Source organism: Melanostigma gelatinosum (assembly GCF_949748355.1).
Source record: "Melanostigma gelatinosum genome assembly, chromosome: 4".
Lineage (NCBI taxonomy): Eukaryota > Metazoa > Chordata > Actinopteri > Perciformes > Zoarcidae > Melanostigma > Melanostigma gelatinosum.
In genome coordinates this window covers 928,832-953,120 of record NC_136637.1, presented here as the reverse complement: position 1 = coordinate 953,120, position 24,289 = coordinate 928,832, and the positions used below count along the sequence as shown (strand labels likewise).

General features: G+C 44.6%; 1 protein-coding gene across 1 annotated transcript in view; it reads right to left on the bottom strand.

The window, feature by feature from the left end:
- The window catches only part of ptprfa (protein tyrosine phosphatase receptor type Fa), a 343,585-nt gene that overhangs the window by 273,545 nt on the left and 45,751 nt on the right, over positions 1–24,289 (bottom strand). The window lies entirely within an intron of this gene.

Genomic DNA, 24,289 nt, shown 5'->3' with positions numbered 1-24,289 from the left:
ATGCCAAGTCCTGCCAAAATTATTAATGAAACATAATAAAATCATGGGCCGAAAAAAATCCCCTTCCACACCTCTGTCCATGCAACAGTCAGAGCCTCACACACCTCTCATCATCATGGCCTTCACACTTCCTGTGATTGTTGCCTGGTTACAATACAAACAGTTTCTTCAGCATGAACTAAACAGGGGTTCTCAACCTTTTGTAACAAAGCCCCCCTCTCATTGTTAAACCCAAAAGACCCCCTTCCCAAATAAAAGAGAGAAAAGATGATGGAACATAAACTGGGCTGTGGCACGCCGTGTTCAGCTGTAATGTAAAAATATTCTGCTTCCCCTCAGGCGAACGAGACACAATTCAAGCCTGTGCATTCTTAAGGCTCCTTATTGTAATTGGAATGATGAATCTGACAGTCAGCGGTGACGAGATCCGCTGCAGAACAGCAGGCTGCTGCCAGATGTGACGTAATGGCGGCTGAGGATGAGGATCTTATGTAGATCATAAGATCACAAAAGACACAAAAGAGATGGACTCACATGTCTGACTCATTCCTTCAAAGACTGCCATAATTAGAAACGATGGTTATGATTATGTGGCTATAAGAGCGTAGTTCTTCTGCTACAGCCATGGTCAGTCTGAGGGAAGTGACATGTTAAGAACTCTCCATACTTTTTATTGACCAGAGACACAAAGGTGAGAACTTTGACTCATGGAGTTGATGGTCTGTCAGGTACTTGTAGATCTTTATATTTACATTTACATCAAGGGTAGTGATGGGAACTGATTTTGTTTTTGGAACTGAATGTTAGTGTGCAGCGTGACGAGCCCCGTGTGCCACACCACGACAGCCTCTAATAAAGAGCTTAGACTGGGCTGAGGGGCTGAGGGGCTGGGGGGTGGATCCTGTGGTGACAGACACAAACTCCAGGGAACGAAGGACAGGTGACGGCCAGGCTGGATGGGAGCGCTGGAAGACTCCCAGCGTCCGAAACACAGCTTCTTCACAAGGCTACTGCAGCTCTCCCTCGTGTTTCACTGTCACATCAACCAAGTCTCCATAGAAACGTGTTTACACAGCTGATTTGCAACAACAAATACATTTTGTAAGGTAACGTTTTCCATTGAGAAATGTGATACTGAACATTTCTTTGGTTATGACTAAGACTACGCACTGGCAGCTCTTGGTTAAGGTTAGTGAAAGAAAGAAAGTTCACATGAAGTTGAACCGTGAGTCACAATATATTTATTAATATTTAACCCAGTTAAACATCCACCACCTGCGTCTCCTTCAAAAACTTCAATAGTCTGGGAACCACAAGTGGCTGTACGTCTGTTAAACATCCTGAAAGCCGATAACCTCGATCTTTCTTAGATGACGTGCATTCAGCTGATGACCACACAGTCTTCTGCGCGCTCCGTAACAAGAGAGCAAAGCAGGTTACGCATGTCGGGTTCTGTCCTCCTCCCAGGACACCTGATAGTCACGCATGAGCTCTGTGAACCCAGTGAATGAACAGACTTCACAATGAATGTAGCTGTTCCAAGGCTACACAGCCACACACTGAGGGGAGGGATTAGCACGCTGCTTAAAGGAGACCCTACAACTTAATCACTGTGTTGTTTCCACTTCATCACTTCCTCATTTTTATCCTCTTAGACATTTGTGTGACATTGTCATAATCGGCATGTGGTTTTGTGAGGTCACTGAGATATTGCATTCACAAGAAGGGACGGACGGATGAAGGACAAGCAGAAAACATTATGAAAATTGTGAAAAAATGTAAAAAATTAAAATAAAATACGGAGCTGACAGTTTTCTGACATTCAGAAAAAATGTTTGGGAAAAAAAAGTCATGACAGAGAAAAAATAAATCTGAGTGGAATGAAAATTGAGTGGAGTGCTAAAACATAGTGATGTTTTTTATGTTAAGGAACCAAATTGCTTTACTTTGCAAGTATGGATGAACCTCATCACACCACAGTTGCTGTTACTGTTAAAATATATCATATGGTAGCGGACTCTCCATCCATCCATCCCCTGAAGAATTCCAAGATGGCGGACGATACACATCGAGGCTTAGTCGCTCCTGCTTTTACACGGTCTCGAATGAAACCTGAGATTTATAAAACTGTTGACGGCAAAGTTATTGTTGAGGATGAGCTGCTTAACTTTCTCGCCGTGAAAATGAAGACATTAAGTCAGGACGAGATTGTCCTGCTGGCTGCGAACACGTTTGACTCCGAGTGGATAGAGTCCTCGGAAAAAGTTTTGTTTGAACTCTGCCAAACTACACAGCGGTACGTTTCCCATAAAGGGGCACAGAAAGACAAACAACATTAAGAGTTGCCTTAAAGTATTGAATGAGTGCGGGGAGAACACTCCCAGATTTGTCTCTCATTTCCTGGATGAATTGCCTCCGGTGATGTTTTCCAACTTGGACGTCTCGAGTCTACTTGGGAAAATGGAGCAGCTGTACACTGAGGTCTGCTCAATAAAGAAGTCGATGCAGCTACAGGCTGATGTAGGCGAGGATTTTCGTGCCATCACTGTGGAAATTGATCGCCGACTGTGTGCACTGGAGCGTCCCACTGACCTGACTTCGGGCGGTGGCACAGGTGCTTCAGCGGCGCTGAATGGAGGCACTGTGTGCGTGAAGGCTGGGACCACTGGCTCTGACGAAGCAGGGCTCGGGGCTACGCTGGCGAAGGACTCGGACGTTGATGCCGGAGAACGGGATGATGCGGGACCCTGCGATCTGGACGAGGAGATGGCTGCGGGAGGTTCCGATTGTTTGGTGTCACGCTCCCCAAAATGGAGTCAGGTCGTGAAAAAAGGCCGACGGCTGGCGCGTGTTCCGGGGAGCGCTGCTGCTCAGTCGGGATCGCGTACTGTCGCCCCCGGGCGGAAAAAGAGACCCGGCAACGTTAAGCCTGTTGTTGGGACCGGAGCTGTGGGCAGCATCAAAACGGTCAAGAGAAAGCTGGTGAGTGTCTTTGCTACCAGGTTCTCACCAGATCTAGACGCTGAAACATTATCTGCGTATCTTAAGGAAAAACTCAGCCGGGAGGTCAACTGTATAAAGAGCGACACTGTCCACAGAAGATTCAGCTCATTCAAAGTATCTGCTGAATGCAATGAGTTTGATGAAATGTACATTCCGGAGCTCTGGCCAGAAGGGGCATTTGTCCGGCGCTATTTTGAGCCCCGCAGGGCGGAGTTATCGGCTCTAACCGTGCACTTGCTGTGGGGGGAATAAGTTTGCCTGCTGGTGCTATGGGCACTCACTTGCTTTGCTAAATGTATATCCGGGTTTTGTCGTACAACTGTCGTGGCCTGCGTGTGGGCCAGAGCGTTGGGGATAAAGCTCGCCGCATGGTTGTTGACAACCTTTTGGAGAATTGTGACATACTATGTTTACAAGAGACATTCTTAGCGAAGCAAGACTTGGAAAAACTCAACTCTTTTAATGATAACTTTCATGGTGCTGGGGAGTCTACAACTGACTTTGGTATGGGAATAGTCAGAGGAAGGATTCCAGGGGGTGTGGCTATTCTCTGGAATAAGAAGCTTGACTCTTTGATAAATGTGGTCAGGCTTGGTGTTGACTGGTGTGTTGCAATACAGTTTACTCATGATGATAAGGAATTCACTATCCTAAATGTTTATACACCCTATGAGTGCAATCACAATGAGGATGAATATCTAAATAGGCTTGCCTTCATCAATTCCTTCATTCAAGATAATATTCTTTGAGTATTTATGTTATTGGGGATATGAATGCAGATATCTCAGACACAAGCTCAGTATTTGCCAAGGACATGGCTCAGTTTTGTAAAGACAATTATTTTATATTATCAAGCAAAGTGCTTTTGCCTACAGATAGCTATACATACATTAGTGAGGCCTGGCACACTACATCATGGCTGGACCATTGTATTCGTACAGCTGATGCTCATGCTTCATTGGGATGTATGGGCATTCTTTATGGAGCAGCAACAACTGATCATATACCTTTTGCTATGTCGATAAATGTTGAACATCTACCGGCGCTATCTAGAAATGGAAATAGTGTCAACACAGAAAAACTTGACTGGTTAACTCTCACTGAAGAGGACGTCTTAGTGTATTCTGCTCGTACAGACCAGTCCTTCAGTCATATTCATCCAGCTAGAGATGCAGCTATGTGTACTGACGTTAACTGTAAGGATGTGGTGCATAGGAGAGATCTCTGCTTCATGTACAATGATATAGTAAGTGCTCTGTATAAAGACAGCAAGCCCTACTACAAGCATCATAATAAGACCCACAACATCAAACCTGGCTGGAACGAGTATGTAGCTGAGTATCATGCTGAAGCCTTCAAATCATGGGCTCTAGCTGGTAGACCCAGACAAGGGCCAGTGCTTGAGTACAAGAAGCTCACCAATGCAAGATATAAGTATGCCATTCACTTCATTTGCAAGAATGATCAAGCCATGAGGGCTGACTCCATGGCCAAGAAGCTGCTAAGCAACAACGTAGTTGATTTTTGGAAAGAAGTGACAGCTCTTAACTGTAAAACATCTTTACCATGCACTATAGATGGAATTTCAGGAACAGACAACATTGCTGAGTTATGGCGACAGCATTATAGCACCTTATTTAACTGCATCAAAAGTGATTTGTACAGCGTGGACAGTTCTGAGAGTAATGAGTGAATGGTAATTACATCATATGAGCTGCACCAAGCTATCAACAAACTGTCTGAAGGCAGAGCAAGTGGCTTAGACCATATTACTGCTGAACACCTTCAATATGCTAGTCCGAGGTTAGCTCCGCTCCTCGCTGTTTGTTTTACTGGCTTCATGATTCACGGCTTGTTACCAGACTCAATGCTGTCTGTTCTCTTAGTGCCAGTCATTAAAAACAAAGCTGGTAAAGTATGTAGCCTAGAGCAGGGATTCCCAAAGTGGGGTGCGCGCACCCCTGGGGGTGCGCGAGCTGCCTCTAGGGGGTGCGCGAGAGAAAAAATGTAATGGCGGTGCAGTCCGTCTCCTAAAAATTACGTTCCCCCAAAACTAAAATGCATTCTCAATTACGTTTGACCACAAACGTATTTTCTCCCTGATTACGTTTGTGTTTGACGTATTACAAATACGTTTCTCATCAACATATCTTTGCCATACTTCAGTCTTTATTATTTTTCTGTGATCTGCCTCGCGAGTTGTTGCCCCGCGGCCTGTTCCGAGGGCTGACAGACCTGACGATCGGGTGCCTCGCGGCGGGGACGGCTGGAGACCTCGCGTCCCGGCGCCAACGGGTGAGCGCCCGCCACTCGGAACCATAAAACCAAGTCCCGGATTTCACCCGGGGGATATTCTGGAGGTATTGTGGCCGGGTGATGTGCCTTGTTGCTGGGGAGGTGCGTGTGTGTATGAGCGCATTTCTGCCGGAGACAGGCGGCGTGTTGTGGTAGTATTCTGACCGCGTAATAGGGAGAAGGAGAGGCGGTGGTGGAGAGGGAAAAAAATGTTAAAGAGATGGTGGAATGTATGATTGGAGAGAGAGAAGCAAACAAGTTAGACGTGATCCCGCGTCCAACAACACTGTGTCTCCGCATCGATGCTTTGTCTGAAGACATCCTGGCTACATTAGTCGGTCGCGTGAAGAAGAGTGAGTTTTACTTTCTGCAAGTAGACGAGCCTACAGATGTGGCCAATCTGGCCAATCGTCTGGTGTACGTCAGTTACCTTTTCGAAGGCACGGTGCAGGAAGATTTTTATGCGGCTCTGTTGCTTTTTTTTTAAAGGTGTGTGGGTGTGTGAACCCGGTCTGGATGTAGAAGGGGGTGCGTGGCCTAAAAAGTTTGGGAACCGCTGGCCTACAGAATTACAGGCCCATTGCTTTGGCCAGCGTCCTGTCAAAAGTCCTAGAAAGAATTCTGCTGGACAGAATACAGGACTTCATCACCTCCACAGATAACCAGTTCGGCTTCAAAGCCAAACATGGCACTGACTTGTGTATATATGCCTTAAAGGACATTGTAAACAAATACAGAGGTCAAAACTCATCACTTCTTATGTGTTTTATTGATGCCTCCAAAGCTTTTGATCGTGTTAATCATAGCTAATTATTTTTTAAACTGAGCCAAAGAGGTGTCCCCACATACATAGTGAGAATGCGCACCAGAGTATGCAAGTAAAATGGGGTAAAAGTGTGTCAGCCCCATTTGGGGTTAGCAATGGTGTCCGACAAGGGGGAATTTTGTCCCCAATTCTGTTTAATCTGTATATTGATGATCTGTCCAAGCAACTGAAAGCCTGTAATACTGGTGCATGATTGGAAATACTCTGGTTAATCACATCATGTATGCAGATGATCTGGTGATCTTTAGTCCTTCTAGCGCTGGTCTTCAGCAGCTCCTCACTATATGTACTGTGTACGGTGTGGAACATGACATCAAATATAACGCCAGTAAGAGTGCTATCCTGATCTGTAGAACTAAAGAGGACAAATGTCTAAACTTCCCTGACTTCAAATTGTCTGACAATAATCTTGGTGTCTGTAGTGAAGTCAAATATCTTGGTCATTTTTTAACAGAACACATGTCTGATGATAACGACATTTCCAGGCAATGTGGTATGATGTCTGCACAAGCAAACAGTCTCTCACGCAAGTTTGGTCTGTGTACAGATGGAGTGAAGATGTCTCTGTTCAGAGCATATTGTACTCCACTCTACACTGCACACTTGTGGTCAAACTACAAAAGAAAGAGTTTACAGAGACTTCAAGTAGCGTACAATGACGCCATGAGAATACTGTTAAAGAGACCGAGATGGAGTAGTGCCAGTGAAATGTCTGTGGCTGCACGAGTCAACACTTTCCAAACAGTTTTAAGAAATCTCATGTACAAATTCATCTGTAGACTGAATGGCTCTGTAAATGGGATCATACTTGTTTTAACCAACATAAGGTTTAGCACCACACGCTACCAGTCCCAGCTGTGGAGACATTGGTACAGCTGTCTCTTTGTAAGGCATTGCTAGGCCTCCGTACTTTTATTGTTTGTCTTTTTATGTATCTGTCTGTATGGACCCGAGTCTGAAATAAAGTCTATCTATCTATCTGTCTATCTATGGATGAACCTCATCACACCACAGTGGCTGTTACTGTTAAAATATATCATATGGTAGCGTACTCTCCATCCATCCATCCCCTGATCCGGGCCCGGGTCACAGGGGCAGCAGGGTATTCCAGGCTCACGTACAAGACATCCTCCTTCGTCTCGTCAAAGATAGAAGTTCTTTGTCTCTGCTTTCCTGTAACTTCTACAATAGAAACATGTATTTACTTTCATTATTAAAGAAGATGAAAGAGAACATGTATGTACTTCTCAGGATCTCCTCCTCACTCAGAAGCCATCTGTACCATAACAACACGACTTTAAGAGCAGCGGCTGGCATTACCACGCTTCTAAACTCCCACTATGCTTCCAAGTTGTTTTCTCATAAAGTTATGACTTTCTTTATTTCTTGTTTGTTTCTTGGACATCTGCTACCAATGCAGGGAATTATCAAGTTTTTTAGTTTGTTCTACGCTCCTCCCCCAGCTCCTTAATTACTACTGTGTTCTTGAACCTACAATGGCCCTAATACGTGGCAGTATCAAACGCAAGGTGTTTCATGATGCTGGTTGACTGTTGGTCAAAGTGTCATTCTGCTCTGACTCTGCTCTTTATCAGCTCTCTTCATCAGGAGGAGACGGAACCCTCCTCTCGTCTCCTGAGGTTATATCAACCAACCGGCATTTCTAAAACGAGTCCTTATGCTCGACGGCTTCACAAACGCAACCTCAGACAACCTCTAATATTCCTTATATCTTATATATTATATCTTATATCTTGTCATTGAGCGCTTGAGTAATTCACTTTCACTTCATTGAGTCGAGGAAGAGGACTCTCTTCGCACTCTAAAGGGAAGCGCTTTGCCCTAAAAGGCGTCTCATATCAAATCCAGTTTATTGAGAAGCTGAACTGCTCCATTATTAGCTCAACGGAATTTTCAATTTACAGTCTGAATTGAGTCAACTGTGAACTGAATGGATCCAGAGGTGGAGTCTGAGGCACAACAGCTTGAACGTTAGCACTGCCATGAGACTATCATACTGCTGCTGACTCACATGGGGCGAACTCTGACCTCTAACCAGGACACGTCAATAAACAAAACAGAGAAACGTCTTTAAAAATCAATTACATTTTTCCTGAACAGAAAAAGGGTCTAGGTCTTAATATTAACACCCTCCAACCTGCCTAACGGGGTTACAAATGAATTCATGCAATTAACGTTTTCGGGTTGCAGGCCAATTTCTCAGGTGCCGAATCGACCTAAAGTCATTGCCCCTAAAACTAACTTGAAATCATCAATGTGTATGAAAATATCAGGAACCAAAGCAGTGATTTTGTTTGTGGTCTTGCTCGGCTCTTGCGAACATGACCAATGACTTTTAACTGATTCCTTGTTGTTTCTTTACTGAAATGATATCTTTGCTTCCTGGTTTTGGTATCAAAACACTTGGCTTTACATGAGACACTGCTCACATCTGGGCAGTGTTCCCGATGTGGACGAAGAGTCCAAGCTTCCTGCAGCCAACGACAACAACTGAGAGGAAACATGAACCATCTCAAACACGGCACACGGTAGCTCCTACATACCAAAGATATGCTATTATGTTAGCTCGAACAGCTACTGTGATTACTTTCATGACAATAGAAACAAGTTTTGCGAATGCTGCGGGAGGCTTGCTCTTCTTGCCACGACTGACTCCTAAATCTGTACAACCAGGCTGGTGATATCATGAATCAATATAATCATGGCCGTTTTGACCAGGTTGACACATTTCTGAACACGTTCTCATCCCAACTCGTCCCATGCTGAGTCTTGGTGAGGACCCTTGGCATCACTTTTATGGCGCGCTGGGTAGTCCAGCACGTCACAATATGGCGCTCAACTGCGGAGCACTGCAAAACCACTTCGGTTTAGGAAAAACATGGTTGGGCTGAAAATATTCAGGTAAACTAAGTCAAATGAAAACAACGTAACATAAGTACGACATGAACATCAAAATAACTCTTTGGGACAGGAATACCGGTCTCCTGGGTGAAGGTCCTGTGTTGACCTGTTGACCTCGCTCCCTGTGTGGGTTTATTGGTCTTTATACTATGTCATCACATCCTGGAGCCTTTTCTCTGAGCGTCCAATAATGATGAAGATGGATTCAGATGGAAAGCCTGGTGCGTCTGCTACAGACACTGAAGGGTTTCTTGTGCGTTGGTGTCCGACGAGGAGGGGCGTGACAAAGCGGCAGCATCAAAGCGTTTTACGTTAGCTGAAGACCACTGAAGACCACCGCCACGCTTATGAAACTGTCTGTCTGTCTGTCTGTCAGCATCTATGTCTGTCTGTTTCTCTGTCTGTCTGTCTCTCTGTCTGTCTGTGTCTCTGTCTGTCTGTCGGCATCTCTGTCTGTCTGTTTCTTTGTCTGTGTCTCTGTCTGTCTGTCTGTCTGCGTCTCTGTCTGTCTGTTTCTCTGTCTGTGTCTCTGTCTGTGTCTCTGTCTGTGTCTCTGTCTGTGTCTGTCTGTCTGTCTGTCGGCATGTTTCTCTGTATGTGTCTCTGTCTGTCTGTCTGTCTGTCGGCGTCTCTGTCTGTCTGTTTCTATGTCTGTCGGCGTCTCTGTCTGTCTGTGTCTCTGTCTCTGTCTGTCTGTCTGTCTGTCGGCGTCTCTGTCTGTCTGTTTCTCTGTCTGTGTCTCTGTCTGTCTGTCTGTCGGCGTCTTGCGGCTGCGTGGAGTTTACTCAAAGGCCCCAGCGTTGCGCCCAGCTTCTGTGTCTCTGTCTGTCTGTGTCTGTCTGTCGGCGTCTCTGACTGTCTGTTTCTCTGTCTGTCTGTCTGTCTTTCTGTGTCTATGTCTGTCTGTTTCTCTGTCTGTGTCTCTGTCTGTGTCTCTGTCTGTCTGTTTCTCTGTCTGTGTCTCTGTCTGTCTGTCGGCGTCTCTGTCTGTCTGTTTCTCTGTCTGTGTCTCTGTCTGTCTGTCGGCGTCTCTGTCTGTCTGTTTCTCTGTCTGTGTCTCTGTCTGTCTGTCTGTCGGCGTCTCTGACTGTCTGTTTCTCTGTCTGTGTCTCTGTCTGTCTGTGTCTCTGTCTGTCTGTCTGTCTGTCGGTGTCTCTGTCTGTCTGTTTCTCTGTCTGTGTCTCTGTCTGTCTGTCGGCGTCTCTGTCTGTCTGTTTCTCTGTCTGTGTCTCTGTCTGTCTGTCTGTCGGCGTCTCTGTCTGTCTGTTTCTCTGTCTGTGTCTCTGTCTGTCTGTCGGCGTCTCTGTCTGTCTGTTTCTCTGTCTGTGTCTCTGTCTGTCTGTCTGTCGGCGTCTCTGTCTGTCTGTTTCTCTGTCTGTGTCTCTGTCTGTCTGTCTGTCGGCGTCTCGCGGCTGAGTGGAGTTTACTCAAAGGCCCCAGCGTTGCGCCCAACAGCTTCCTGTTGCCCATCACATGTTTGCCTCTGTAATCGTGTGGAACGTTTTGCACTTCTTGGATGTTCACGTGAAAAATGGCGGTAATAGTTCTGTCATGAAAAAGTTCCAACCCTGGCTCCTTTCTCACACAGCTGACAAATCACGGTGCGATTGTAGCAACTATGGTTGAAAGAAAGTAGTTCCTGCATGAAACGGCTCAGAACCAGGTCGGTGGATTCTCTTGAGTAACCGGGTCACGATTTCTGGAAAGAGATAACACCGTGGACTTTTTTTCGAATGTATTTTTGAAGGCACCACAGGTAGAGCATCATATCGTTTCATTATATCGGTTAGGAGACAGATTAGACTAAATTAGGCAACTCAAACCAAAACTATCGAGACTGAATAATAGCACTACGGGTAAGAGGACAAATATGATTCTTGAATGAAGGACGATCTGTCTCTTTAACATCCAAATAAAGATCTGAGTTGCTGAAGAAGAAGAAAACTATATTCAGATGCTATTTTGTGTTTCAACGTTTGACCTTCATCTTCAGTATAACTGCACAAATAATCCAGGCAGCTCAAGATAATTAGACCACAATGACCAACAGAGTCATAATCAATGTCCATTCAATATTCAATTCAATTCATTTTGGAAGACCTGCATTGGCCACAGCTAATGTGTTTTATGATGAAGACATTTTTCTATATCAAAACAATGAGGCGTTTGTAAATATTTGTATCTGCTATGAATCACATGAAGCACATGCAGATTCGGGGAAACTAAAGGATCATATTTTCACTATTAATGGCATTTATTACTATCTCAGCATTATAGAGGCAGATTATTTACCTGCAATGGTTTGACACAATATAATGATGGAATAATGTCAGAGAAAACATCTTGGACCCGGACCATGCTGCCAGCCTTCACTGGTGACCAGGAAATAAAAGAAAGTTATTACATAACATCATTTTCCCCATGGTCCTAAGATGTTAAATGAATACACATGGCAGCTTCATTAGTTGCCCAGATACTGTAACCATACACCAGCCAGCACTCCTATCCTGTAAGTACGGACCCAGGGAACAGGATCTGGGTCTGTCTGCAGGGCCAGCCGGTCGCTGCCGGATGCCCTTCGAGACTGAGCTGAAAAACTCCATGAATTGTTTCATCTGATTTCATGGGGAGTCTGACCCGATGACGAGCATTGAGAATAAGTATGTAGAAATAGCTAATCTTCTCACTGATGGAGGTCATATAGAAGCATCATATTAAACTGAGACTGATTCAGAACCAGTTACAAGTTCCTCACAAAGCAGATGCTGACACACTGTCCCTCTGTAACACAGGACCCACCTTACATGACTGTTGCAGTTTAGTGGGGAAAATGTACTCACAAACCTGCTATTACACACATTAAGAAAAACTATAGACGGCAAACCCGGGGCCCAGTTTTACACAGTGTGTCATCCAGCCTTGGCTTCTGATGGTCCCACCACAACTGACAAGTACATCAAAGAATGTAGCTTCACCTCAAGGCTAGACGGGCAATGGAGAGACAGGGAGAGCTGCCATCAGCGACGACATGGTGAAGCGGGTTGATTTGTATTTTCTCCTCAGTGTCAATCTCAATAAGAAAACAAATAAGAGAATATAACGCACGATACATGAGTGCTACAAATATCACCGGGTTAAGTCCTCCACTGAGCTATAATATAGACTGCAGACATTTATTGTAAGCACCAGAGGTATGATTCAGCCTTCACTTTGTCTGCTGGATGTGGCTCTGTGTCCCATGGAGATAATTGGAGTGCCACTCAGTCTTCATGCCACTGCAGGTAACTTCCTGACAGATGGCCTTCACAGCTTGACAACAAAGTTAAAGAAAGTCCCCACGAGTTAGAGACGACATTACCGAACACGGACAAGAGCGAGCATGGAGCTCCAACTGAGAACTCCAAGCAGATGAATAAAGTAACTGTCAATGTCACCAGTGAGTACAGCAGAGATCTAGGCAGACGGGACTGAAATCTGATGGCTTTAATTGCTTCTTTATCAGTCTGCAACACCCAGGCGTTGCATGTCTCGCCTGGGCGTGCATGTGTGTGTGTGTGTGTCATTGTACCCCCCCCCCCCCCCTACACCGTGCTCCTGTGTACTGTAGGCTATGTTTGCTCTGTGAGCTCGTGAGCCTGGAAGCTGAGTGCTGGGCCTGTTGTGGGGAGATAAACGGCAGAGGAAGATGGCAGATAGTTGAGTCGGAAATCTCTTTGCTGCAGAAGCCACTCCAGCAGCACTGAACCTATACTGAATATGACCTTTTTACAAGAACATACATTGGGGAAGGACATGCAAATCCCTACAACACTTACATGGCCTGAAAGAAGCCTGCGTTATGCACCGGTCTAAAAGTACGATTCAGCTGGTGAAATGAATGCATGCTTTGGAGTTTACCGTCACTCTCCTCTGCAGGCCGCTGCTCACTCACAGGTTGCAATGTCTCCCTTGGGAACTACCTGTGTGAACGCACGAGTGTGTGTGAGCGTCGTGTGCGAGATTGGGCTTTGCTGAAGGCATGGATATGTGAGGCAAAGCTCCAATCGGAATATGTTCAGTTGGGGGGTTTTCGGTGCCCAGTGGTCCGGAACCGCGGCTGCGTGCAGAGGAGCTGGCGGACCTGAGCTGTAGCTGTAATTGGCATTGTTGCTTTCGAATGAAGGAGGGTTTTTTTCCTCTTTAGAGAGCATTATGCACCCGGCGGAGCTGCTATCCATCATTCTGAGCAAGGTGCTTTTGACAGATATAAGTGATATCTTCTTTTATTCAACCTCGGCGAGGGCACGGCGCTGCAGGCCTGTGCATCAGCCTGCTAGACGAGCACACATGACAATTAGATTCCTGACGGAAGACTTCAATGGTACCATCATGGTTTGTTTGAGTCAGAGACATCAGCATTATTGTTTGCACCTACCGGCCAAATGAATTGCTACTGAATCAGTGACACAAGACAGAGATAGTTTGGGTTTCCTGCTTCCCAGCTTCTCGATGAAGAGGACAGAGTGGTGCTGGTTAATAGTGGAGAACAGGAGTTCTAGACCACAACTTTCAGCGTCAGATTGCCTTGAAAGAGATATTCATGGTTCCCAGAGGATGAGTACTTACAACAAACCACATTCACATCTGATGCACTTACATTTATCTTCCATAACTGTTATGTTGAATGTCTTGGAGACTGTTGCCATGGTAATCGGTGTCTGAAGGTCTTTATAGGCCTAAATATGAGCATTTTATCATTTTATTTATTTAAAGTAAAAATTGCACATTTTGTCTTCGGTGGATGTTTGTGGAAAACTTGAACAATTTCCCTCCAGGCTTTCCTGAGATATCACGTTCACAAGAATGGAAGGATGGATGGATGGATGGATGGATGGTTGGATGGATGGAAGCATGGATGGATGGAAGGATGGATGGATGGAAGGATGGCTGGAAGGATGGAATGATGGAAGGATGGATGGATGGATGGATGGATGGATGGATGGAAGCATGGATGGATGGAAGGATGGATGGATGGATGGATGGAAGGATGGAAGGATGGATGGATGGATGGATGGATGGAAGCGTGGATGGATGGAAGGATGGATGGATGGATGGATGGATGGAAGGATGGAAGGATGGATGGAAGGATGGAAGGATGGATGGATGGATGGATGGAAGGATGGAAGGATGGATGGATGGATGGAAGGATGGAAGGATGGATGGAAGGATTGAAGGATGGATGGATGGATGGATGGATGGATGGAAGGATGGAAGGATGGATGGATGGATGGATGGAAGGATGGATGGATGGAAGGATGGAAGGATGGATGGATGGAAGGATGGAAGGATGGATGGATGGATGGATGGAAGGATGGATGGATGGAAGGATGGATGGATGGAAGGATGGAAGGATGGAAGGATGGATGGATGGATGGATGGATGGATGGATGGAAGGATGGATGGATGGAAGGATAGAAGGATGGATGGATGGAAGGATGGATGGAAGGATGGATGGATGGATGGACAACCCAAATACATAATGCTTCTGGTCATGTTTGTCACGGGCTTGGAAGCATAAAAAGATAAATAAAAATACATGACATTTGCAAAGAATATCACTGATCCCCAGAGAATGAACCCTAACTGTTTTTGTGATCCCTTGACTTTTCCTCTATCATCACCATGAAGCAAAATCTTTCAGCTGTATCCAGCTGTCAAGATGTATCAGCATTTAAAGAGCAGAGATGATGAAAATGTCATGGTCCCCAGAGGAAGCACTCTGAAGTTCACGCTTAAATCATCCATGAGTTGATCGGTCTACCACCACAGACTAAGATTTAGTCTTGTTTGTTTTCCTGGTCATTGTATGAGGAGTATCTACTGTTACATACACATTATATACAAAAACAGGTTATGATATCTGTTATCTAGAACCTATTGTATGCCCATCCAACTGATGACGGCATGTGTCCTAAAACAGATGATATATAATTGTCAAAAAAGGAAATACTGGATTGTGTTCACGCTTTTTTCCCAGCATGTGCCTCTGTTTCTCTGTCTCATCTTGAAGTGCTCTAAGGCTTCCAGCACCATGACTATAAAGCTTCAACAGATACGTGTGAATGCATTTTCATGGATTCTTTCTTTTCTGCTTCCAACACGTGCCTTGGTGTGTTATGCAAAGCTAAAATATTACAAGAATATCTCTAGGAGGGCTATTGCAGATGTCTTCCCTTTTATAATCTGAGAGTAAAGTAAATCACTGTTTGTTTATCACTCTTAATTAAAGTAACAGTACGGTACGGCCCATAGCATCGCCCTTAATTCAGCAGTGAGATGAGCAATCAACCACATTATCATTGTGTCGGATGCCGAATCGCATGCTGTATCTATTTGAGTGTGTGTGTGTGTGTATTTACACCAACATCCTGTCCACTCTAATTACCAGGGAGAGGAACCCCCAGCAGCTCCCAACGGGTTCCCTTTACATCAGGCACCTTTGTCCCAACACAGAACAGCTGCCAGGGCTGACGCATCAACATACACACACGTTTACTGACAACATCATTAGCATAGCATGCTGCCGATAATCCTCCATTACTCTGCTGTTTGTCTCTTAGCTGCTGAAACGGTTGTCACAATACCAAACACTTCAATTCTGTTGTCATCGAGTTTCAGATATTTGTACTTTCAGTAAATGCACTCGCAACTTCAAATGCCATTTCAGCATCATTATGTGTGGACTGAATAGAGTTTAAGAGCGACCAATGGTGTGGGTTTGGTTTCAGGGCAAATAACACATGATGACATTGGTTCCATAATAATGCTTTATAAATTGCTGTCTGAATAACTCCCTAACCCTGCTTACCATACAGTAATTATGATCATATAACTATAACTATCATACAGTAACTACTGTCTGCTGACGTGATACAGTGAAAATCATTCCTTTCAGAGTACCATAATAACATCACCAGTCCCTTCCTGCCCTATACAGTAGGTCCTATCAAACAGAAACCTGAGCAGAGTGTGTAGAAGTCTGTCAGCTGATTAAAGCCGGTGACAGGCGAACCGTTAACAGATATGTGCCATTAAGAGCTGATCATATAGCTGTGCTTTCTTGTCTCCTTTCTTTGATTCACATGAATAATTACCGTTCACACCCTCTTAAACTTCGGTCCCATATTGTTGGAAGTTCATGTTTGCACTACGCCCCATGGACACCTGGTGGACCTCCCACCGACAGAGCAACATGAGCTGATTGGGTTGATATGCTTGAGCAGCTTGTAAACAGCCCGCAGCTTCTCTGTCTAATGTTGTGTGAGTCTATAATCCATTAACTGGATGACTTCAGGCCAGAAAGAGCACTTACAAATCATTTCCAGAATCCCCAGAAGCCAGTAAAGACGAGGGGTGACCACGGCAGCATGGGGTAATCCTACAGCTGCGTTTGATGGAAGAAAGATGGCCGTGGTGGGGATGAAGGCGTGAGATGTGACTTGGTTTCATGATCAGTTCTCTTGACGAATACAAAAAGTGTTGGGTATTGAACCCATAACTTAATACATTAAGAGTTAAGTACTGAAAGTTGGGATTGAATATCTGGTCAGATTTGTAATAACGACTCATCAGGTTGTCGGAAACCAAAATGTTTCCAATGTTCCTGTTATTTAGGAAATTCTTGTACGGCTGCTTGTGTTTTGGCATTTAACAGCACTACAATGACCTGTGGCCCCGCAGCGCTGGGGAGTAAGAGGGTAGCCAGGAGGGTTGGGGCCCCTGACCTGACCCTGGCTCAGGGGCCCTCGGAGTGTTCTGGACATGTGTTGGCTTCACACACCTGTTTCCGGAGGAGGACGTGACCTAACGGCCATAACTGCCTTTCACTGGGATTCAGACGCTCCTATGCATGCGTTCACGCTCTGCGGCCTTCTGTCCCTTAGCACGTGCTGGGGCCTGAGGTTACGCTATATATACATCTTTCTTTCTGTTTCTACTCTTCTTTCTGTTTCTAAGAGTTGTGAGGAAGATGCTGTATGTACTTCGGAGAATGTCAAAATAAATTTGTTAAAGTTTCTAAAATGCCTGAAACAAACCTTTGACATTTTTTACTTATCAAAGGTTTGATGACAGGATATAATGATGACACCATATGATGTTTGATCTATCACCCTGGACAATGCATGACTGTCTCCACTCAAAATAAACTAATTGTTGTCTGGTAGGTGACTGGTTTTGAGCCCAGGAGTTAACACAGCGTTGGTTCAGTTAAGGTGTATTAAGTTAAAAAATGGTTTGCAAATAATCAATTGAGATTGTTTTGAAACCCAGAGAAGACGATTTCAGGGGACAGGAAGTCCCTCAGGCCTTAAATGAACAGTATGTAGCATGGAGGGGCTCATGAAGCATGAAGGGGGAGACATGTTGTTTCTATTTTATTGTCTTTACCTGATGATTATTTATTTATTTAAATGTAATTACTGTTGATATCTCAAAAAAATCCTCTTTTTGGAGCCGGCCGCTATGTTTCTACAGTACGTGTGTGTTTATGTTTCACTCAGTTGACATACTTCTCTAAGGCCATGATGTTTCTCCTAAACCTGAGTCTACAACCCTCCTCTAACGGAGTGGAGTGAGCTGGGCTACGCAGTGTGATACAAAGTCCATCCAACGGTCCTGACCAAGCGCCAGTATATGATGAGTTGGGATGAGAAGGTGTTGTGCTGACAGTGGTTTTCAGCTCTATAATAACCCTACACCACTGTGCTTTACTTTCTGAGGGAGAACCACAGGTGGTCACTTGTGGAGAAGATAGAAACCTGGGTCATGTTAAGCATGTGAACAAATGAACAAGGCTGTTGCTCTTCTGGTTTCTACTCTCTGTGCTCTCAATCAAAGAAGTAGTCTGCCAGCTAACTTCCCTATTCAATGGAAATTCTGTGCAATATCTGCTCTCTGTTGATTAAAGCCCAAAAGGTGCGCAGGGAGCATGTGTTATTGTGCCTGTTTACATATGAACTGGTCACATTGTGTGAACTGGGTGTACTTATCTTACACATTCGGTCTAAAAACAGGCTTGAGGAGCCTTTTTTAAATCTAGACCCAATGTGTTATTGTCAAACATTCCCTCCGTCTCTCAGCCCATCATCGTATTACCTGACATATTTGCTTGTGTTTATGATTGGATTTCCGTGGCTCCCTGTAGTTAGCGCTCATATGTTGGCTCCGCCCTCTTAATGTGGAACACCTTCCAGACAGGCGGCAGACAGCGCTGAATGCCGCAGATACGTGCGACGAAATCCAATGCAGTGTTTTTAAGCTCTCCCCCGCCTTGTGCTTTTGTTTTCCTGCCTAAGTGCAGGCTATTATGTTACAGAGGGGATGACATAAATAGTGAGCATAATACACCAGGGCCTCATGTTCACACACTGACAATATGTTGTGAAACTTTAGACTGCGCGGAACTCAAATCCCCAATGGAATCCGTGGTTCTCTCACGACCACGATACTCGGGCCACGGAGGCTGAATGGACACACGGGGTCATTACGAGGGAGTCACCACTGCGTTTCTCAATGCCAGGAGTATCGTTAGCATTCCTACGTTTGAGAGCGACGGGCACAGCCAGCGGCAGGCCGGCTCATTGGTCTTTTTGTCCGAGGGGAGACTGCTGGATTGAAGGAGAAAGTCTGGCTCTAACAAGCTGTCACCGGAGGAACAGATGCAGAGAAACATTTTCCCTCACTCCCTGAGGGGTGGAGGGATATCATTGAGTGAGATTCATGTGTCTGAGTTATGTGGAGTATGGAATTAAAGGGTGTTAGGGTTTTACTCCCGGCACCTTCTGTGTAACAAGACGTGTTGGTATGAATGTGAGCTCTACCAGCAGCCTTCAGTATCAGAGGCATACAAAGAGGAGATGGTGAGCAGCCCAGTGACATCACAGATGTGGAAAGGTTGTGTCTTCATGAGCTCAAATCTGACATTTGCCAATTGTCTGGTGGGAGACTTCTACACACAGAACTTTGACCAGTCAACACCAGAGGTCACAGCAGTAATGATTCTGTCCATCTACACAAAGTAGGTATTACCAGTCACCAGGTGATGTATTAACTGTATTAACTGGCACAAAACGGTGTCATGCTAGCAATTCGGTTCACTGAGAATCGCTCGCCTCACAAGGTCCTAATAGAAAGAGTCATAATTGACCCTGTTTACAGTTTGAGAAGTCCTGTCAACAGCTTTACAGACGTCTCTTTTACAATGATGGTCTGTGGGGAGACACATGGGGGATTTTTCGCTGCAATACTGCGAGTGTGAGTGTAGCGTGACCCCCCAGATGATTTGTTACACAGACCCATCTGAGAAGCCGTCATTGAAAACTGTTTGAAAAAGGGCAGGCACTTTCAAAACATCTCCATGACAGGTGATTGGATGAGCCATCTGTTCATCAAACTCTTGCCTGAGTCAGTCAGGAGAAAAATGCGAAAGCATCTTTTCTCTGGAGGGTTGTTCTGTGCTCTTCTTTCATTCTTGAAATAATCTCCAGTTCTGATATAACTGATGCTATTGCAGCGTCTACGCTAAGCTCTTCAGGAGTCGCCTTTGTTGTTTAGGACTAACTCAAAAGTCAAAAGTTCGTGCTTTGGCTTACCAAACACAAAAGCATAATTTGAAGCCTGACTATAGATGGATTTCCGGGTACTATTTGATCCCGCGAATCTCGCATGATCTCCTTACATCGCATTGCCGTGCACCGTAACCACCAGTGGCTAAAAATCTAGCTTTGGTAGCCAATCAGACAAAAATATAGCAGTCCATTCAAAGGACGTATTTGTATCATGGACTTCTGTTATTGTTGTTGCAAGATGCTGCTGAGACCAGTCTTTAATAATGTACACAATAAGTTAAGCACTGAGACCTGGGGACACAACAAGGTCACTGAAAACAAGTCAGACAGTGTTCAACACTAGAAGGTGATAAGACGGGTATGCAGGGTAGCCTGACTTATTGTGGAGGAGAAAAGAAGGCAACCTGTAATATTATTAGCCACACGGTCTGTTGTAAAGATCCATCAGTTTACAAAGCCACTTCCTGCTTCTACTTTGACTTTGTACTTCCTGTAGTTGTGTACACACGTTTCCTCTCCAACCAGAGATTAATGGGACATCTTAGGTGTCCTCACATTCAAGTTTGACCTCCAAACAAAGTGGTTTAGATCATCTCAACAAGCTGCTCCTGTTCTCTTGGCCATGTCAGACTTCGTTGCAGTGATGTCAATGTGTTGCCCAACTTCAGCAATTATTTAGCTGAGTACAAAGTTATGCAGACTGATAGTAATGAAGGTCAAATCTACAAAGATAAGGTGGTAAAAAAGGGAAAGCAGCCTTTCAGTGCGAGTTGAGTTAGTGTGGTTTGGTTTAAGGAGGATCGCGATGCTACAGGAGTGGTGATCAGACAGGGGTCAAGACGTCAATGTGAACTCTGTATAAGCAGGTGGCAGAAGGCTCATCACTTTGACTTCACCTCTTTATGTTTTGATGCTCTGTGATGAATGAACTGGATGAATGAACTGAAACTAATTCCTTGTATGTGTACTTGCCAATAAAGCTTGCCAATTTTCATTCTAATCAAAAATATGTTTCGACGAATAACACAAGCTAGTGAGTGGATAAAAATAACCCAATTTGACCCGTACATATCAATGTCAAGTCCGTTGGGTGGGGTAAGACAAATAAATCTCTGATGAAGTTGTAGAGATAAAAATCAGGTCCCTGGTACAAGCTGTATCATGATGCCTTGGCACGAAGATCAGCAGCTCTAATTAAGGGTGTTTTGTAAGGAGGGAGACGGGGAGAAGCACGGATGGATCGGCGGCCTGCATACCAGAGCCACACCTGCAGCTTTCAACAGCTCTGCTCTCAGAGGACGGGAAGCTGGAGATGTATGAGCAGAGAGATCCGTATTTATTGGCAGAGCTGATTAAGTGAAGGGACGCTGAATGGGAATGAGTTGGTCAACTCAAGTCAGTGCTGTGCAGGCGGCAACCTCCGGTACTGCAGAGTGAAGCCGATGTGGAAGTGTCTTAAAACCTGCATTCTCTCTAGTGTCCACCAGGGGGCGACTCCTCTGGTTGTATAGAAGTCTATGAGAAAATGACTCTACTTCTCTCTTGATTTATTACCTCAGTAAACATTGTAAACATGAGTTTATGTCTCAATCTCTAGTTTCAAGTCTTCTTCAATACAGCATGATGTTCATTTAGTACATTATGGTCCATTTAGAGTCACACAGACCATAAAGCAGGGGATGCTTTAGGGCGGGGCTTACAGTGATTGACAGGTCCCTACCAGAGCCGAATACGGCATCTCTACGTCACTCCTCCACATTCTAAATATGGTAACGTATGTCCACTGGTTGAGAAAAGAACAACATGGCGACGGCCATAATCCAAGATGGCGACGGCAAAATCGCTGAACTCGAGGCTTCAAAACATCAGTCCACAAACCAATGGGTGACGTCATGATGACTACCTCCACTTCTTCTACACTGTCTGTTGTTTTCATGACATACAGTCCGTGTTGGGCTTTAGCAGCTCGACAAGTAGCGGCGTTACTGATCGAACTACATTTCCCAGTGGCGTGGCGGTAGTGTCGCTGTTTTCTGAATCAAATTGCTTTTCAGTAGCGTGGCTCTTTTATTGAAGTGAGGGTGCATCACGCTACATGTTCCCAAGCATTGCTGAAGATTTGGCATAGCAAAATCTTTCTGCTGCGGTCTGAAGTAACACAGCTAAAGACACGCCGGTCCTTGGACTGATGCTTATGACGAAATGCAGATGCATGAGCTGAAGCTTTGTTGATGCAAAGGTGGCAGACGGAGAGGACGGAGAGGAACCGATCTCGAGGGGGTCGTTGTGGCCGTAGGACGACACATACCACCATGACCACACACCGCTTGGTATAATTAAACAGTGTGTTCGTGGCTGTGAACTTACACTTTTTAGTGGTATTAATATGCTCCAGTAAAGACTGAGTACTACAGGTGGATGTTTCAACGGGAGGTGTATGGTTGTCCATGGATGATAGTTGTATGTATACATTCAACCCTAACCCTAATTCATATATGTATACATTTATTACACATAAATATACTACACATGTGTAATATATAATAATTTAACAATAATTAATCATTTAACATATAATGTAAAATTCCATATATTTTTACATATTCACCGACTTGTATTCGATGTAGTAAACATTGTAGTAAACGTTGCTGCTTAGCGTGCTCATTTTCAGTTTTATTGTTATTATTTCTATATTCTAACAACCCTTGTCAATAATGACTGTGTCATAACACCCGCCTCTAATACAAACCGTGGGTAAAGTTACAATGCTGTAAATGAGGCAGTCTGCAGGTGAAGAGAGATGGTTAGTGTCTCGATGAAATCACACAGTTTGTATGGAGAACCGAGTTAAATGTGATTTGTTTTAGAATGGAATGGAACCATGAACGGACGACTTTCCTGATGTGAAACAACAGATTGCTAAACCGGGATAAAGGCTCATGATCCAGTACCTGCTACACAGACGACACATGCAGCTCATTGGTTTCCATTAGCTCCGCCTCTTCACTTCGTCAGCAACAGCTGGACCGAAACTGAGTGTCATCAATAGACACGATGTGTGCTGCCTTTCAACCACAGGCCCGGTGCCAGCCGAGCCGCTCCTTAGAAGCAATGTGACGTGGTTTCTTTCTGAGATCATTCAAACAAAGATCTGAAGAGACAAAGGAAAGCGTGTGTGAAGACTAGGTAGATACCGAATATGTGGGCGAAAGAAAAGAAAAGAAGTAACTTTTGGATCATTAGTTTAACTCCTTCAAGGGAGAAAAATCCTGGCAATTAAAAAAAATAGAAAAGACAGCCAGTGGGTGGAGGATACTGAGGCTTGCAGCGCTGTTATCGTCGTCTTTTACCCGGGGAGACGGAGACGACACCTCGACAGCAGAAGCATTGTCCCGTCTGGTGTCGAAGGGAAACAGACCTACGCTGTCTCCCGCTGTCTCCCGCTCCGTCCTCGCCAACATTCTATCCCTCTATGTTCCGTCTGTCACTCTGTGAATGTCTTACTTCTCAGTGTCGGGTCTAGAGATCTATGGATGCTGTTTGTATTCCGTCTGAAGGCTGGATGCCAGCAGCGTCTTGTCAGGAAACACAAAGCGGCAGCAGGCTACATTAAATCCCTTTTACTGTGGTTCTTCATTTAGTTTAACTGTATTAGTCTGACTCATTAACTATAAATAGGTACATGTTGCAATATGCCACCGTATTGTCCTTACTTTCTTACTTTACAAGCCCTGTAATATAAGCAGTCCATGACTCTGGCTTTAGCAAACAGGTTTATAAACCAAATGATCACAAACTAAATAGAAATAGGATTGTTTTCCTTCACATCAGAAACATTCTAAACATAACCCGAAAAACATTGAGGCTTCAACTCATTCTCTTACTTTGAATGAAAAATTGTAATTTCTAATTTAGTTTTTATTTAACAGCAGAATTAAATGGGCAATTAAGTATGAAACATGAATTATGCAGCAAATATAGCTGAAACAACTGAAATCGTTGAGCTTGAGGGTTCACAACGTCCTCATGGAAACGCTCCACTTGCTTGGTGAGTTAGCTCAGTTTGGTTTCTGGGTGATGGAGAGGACTGAGGCTGAGAATGAACAGATATGATTCGCTGTTATTTAACATGCCAGTGGATGTTTCACGTAATTATTGTCATCCATCACCTACACAGCCCGGCCGGCTTCAGATGCTGAGCTGCAGGAAGCACACACACACACACACACACACACAAAGACATTTTTCTCTCTCTGTCACTTAGATCTGATGGCGACACTGGAGGAAAGCAGCAGTAAGTGTTGTGCTGCATAGCAGTTTGGACAGGCATCGTCAGTATGTGGGCCGTCATGTTGCTTTTTAATACCAAGTCAAACAAGTCAAGCCATCGATGTCCCATGACACACTGAAATGTCCTAACTCTACAAGTCACAGTGTATCATGACACTCCATTCAGCTCTACTTGTGGCTTTGTAAATCCTTTTCTTTTGTACGTTTGGGAGCTCACTGTAAACGCTGACGTTTTCAGCACTGAAAGAAGCTGAAGTGGCAGTTTCAGGGGAAAAAAGTGACGTTTCACATGAAGTGTAAGTGGTGAGTGAAGCTGATTTCAGGTGCAAGTGAATGCAGCAAGAGA